General features: G+C 36.8%; 1 protein-coding gene and 1 long non-coding RNA gene across 2 annotated transcripts in view; one reads left to right on the top strand and one right to left on the bottom strand.

Moving 5' to 3' along the window:
* rab6ba (RAB6B, member RAS oncogene family a) overlaps nucleotides 1-2,500 on the top strand; it is a 153,435-nt gene that overhangs the window by 87,902 nt on the left and 63,033 nt on the right. The window lies entirely within an intron of this gene.
* On the bottom strand, nucleotides 1,603-2,497 carry LOC134450471 (uncharacterized). The gene is made up of 2 exons (XR_010035104.1): nucleotides 2,155-2,497; nucleotides 1,603-1,806 (listed from the first exon to the last, which is right to left on the bottom strand). It is a non-coding gene; the product is annotated as an uncharacterized LOC134450471 (long non-coding RNA).

Here is a 2,500-nt window from a genome sequence, read left to right as displayed (position 1 = left end):
TTGAAATTGACTGAACTGGTCCTTTAAATATAAAACTTGGTGGTTTTTAATGCAAATGTATCTTTGATGTCCTGGATACACACACACGTCTGCAGACTCCACGCAGATGTAGTATAGGATTACTACTGTGTTTTGCTGAGATGAGAGCAAGCTTGCTGTTACACATTGGATGCGTTTTTTCACATAAGGATAGAGGAGCGTTATGTCTGTATGTGCTCTGCTCAGGCACATGCTTACTACCACGCTTTTACTGCATAGTTTCCCCCAGCACTTTATTGCTAAGGCGCCCACCCTGCATTTTGTGTGTGTGTGTGTGTGTGTGTGTGTGTGTGTGTGTGTGTGTGTGTGTGTGTGTGTGTGTGTGTGTGTGTGTGTGTGTGTGTGTGTGTGTGTGTGTGTGTGTGTGTGTGTGTGTGTGTGTGTGTGTGTGTGTGTGTGTGTGTGTGTGTGTTGTGTTATGTGTTCTGTGGCAGCTATGTATATCCAAGACAAATTTCCCTCGGGACGAATAACAAAAAAATCTTGAATCTTGTCACCTACCACCTTGACCAAGTCCCATGAAAAGATAAAGCTTTTGTGCTGTGAATGTAATTTGTATGTAAGTTGCTGGATCTAAGTTGATTCACCGAAATTGTGGGTTTTCACATCATATTTCTTATGAAAATGCACAGAATAGAAGAGCCTTTCCAAAATGCGTATAGTCACATGTCTCTCATACCAGTTAGCCTCCTACCACCTTGACTAACTTCTACACTGTATTCCCCAACATGTTCCACGAACTCTAAACTTTTGTGGAAACTTATTCCCGTTAAAGTTTTAGTTTTGTGACCAAATGTTTTATGTAAATACTACATACATGCATGCATATGCAGGACACAAAATCTTTCAGAAGATGATCAAAATTTTTGAAATGACTGAAAAGATTGAAAACTTTAATTCCATAATTAGATTTTTAGTTTTTAGCAGCCCAAGTCAAGTATGTACTCCAAACTCTAAAATGCACAGAAACAATGGTTTACACAAAAGATTTGAGTTGAAAACTAAAACGTTTGTGTAAGTCTTACATAAAATCAGACATGTTATGTGAAAACAAATGTTATGAGAAAAAATAAAATCTTGAATGTTTTAGTAGCTGCTACTCAAAGATCTAACATGCTCCATTGACATAAATATTTCGAGAATGGTGCAAAAATCAATGCAATTAGTACTAAGCAGACAGTTAAAAATTTTAAGTAAACAAGCACAGCATTGTTTAGCTATATTGGCTCTAAGTTTTTGATTCCAAAATTAAAAGTTTTATGTTTTCCCATTTTAGAGCTCAAAAAAATCTTGGTTGGTTTATTGATTGGTTGGTTTATACTAATGCACTAGGCTACCACCCCTCTGTTTAAACCAAATATAAAATGAGCTTTAGCTTTAATTCCACAAACATGAACAATGCTTTATATCAAGTTTTTTTTATTTTGTTCCATGTGGTTGACAAACAAAAACAGTAGACAATAACACAACAATCATACAATACACAACAATCTAAATCTAAATCTAAAATTTAGACCACACAGTCAACAGTCAATATATTACAAAAGAATCAACCTCAACACATTAGGCAATTTAGTCATTTATTTGTTGTCCATTTCTGAATCTTTTATTAGGAGTTGGTGGCTGAAGGAGATCCATATAGCCTAACTTACAATAACATTTCTCCCAAAATAGTGTCAGACTTCACAACACAGTCAGTTGTTTATCCTTTGGAGTGTTGAGTAGAGCTGATGGATCATAGAGTTCTGGTGGTCCCATATCGGCTGCCTGTGGAGCATAAATAGGCCTAATAAGTTTAAGGCTTTCATGAGGACTTGTTGGATTAGGCCCCTACAGCATGATTGCTACACTGGTTTATACAGAAGTTCAATGTGCAATATGTCATCATGAAAATGCAACGCATCACTTGCAAATACACTGCAGATGTATGATACAAGAAGATTTGTAAAAAAGGCCTACACAGTGCTAGCCTAACTAGCAGTAGCTAACATTCTAAGCTAAGTTGCTAACAAAACATACACCCAGTGTAGCATCAAGAGCACCTAATGTCACACACAGCAACATAGTAAACTACTACACATACACACCAACACACTTTTATGGGTCTTTTCTTACCTTGAAGTGAGGTTGATAGACACATTTTTCCATGCCAAGTTGTCAGTTGTGGTTTGATGGTCACATGGTGTTGAGTAAATCTATCCCCCATTGACAGATTCACCATTTTTAGAGAAGTTTGTATTTTATGTTACATTTTAATAAAATAGGGTTTCTATGGTTCTGACATGGATGGGTTCTTCTTTACACAAAGCAGAAGCTGGTAAACAATTAAAAAAACAACTAAAACAACCAAAAAAGTGAGTGACCCAGCCTTAGGATTCGAACTCTCAACCTCAAGATAAGGACATGCCAATATGGCTACATGCAGAGGACTATCCCCTACACCACTCAACTGCAGGTTTTG

This window comes from Engraulis encrasicolus, chromosome 6 (assembly GCF_034702125.1).
Source record: "Engraulis encrasicolus isolate BLACKSEA-1 chromosome 6, IST_EnEncr_1.0, whole genome shotgun sequence".
In the NCBI taxonomy this organism is placed as follows: domain Eukaryota; kingdom Metazoa; phylum Chordata; class Actinopteri; order Clupeiformes; family Engraulidae; genus Engraulis; species Engraulis encrasicolus.
Note: the sequence above shows the minus strand (reverse complement) of the source record. Positions and strands in the feature narration are given on the sequence as shown.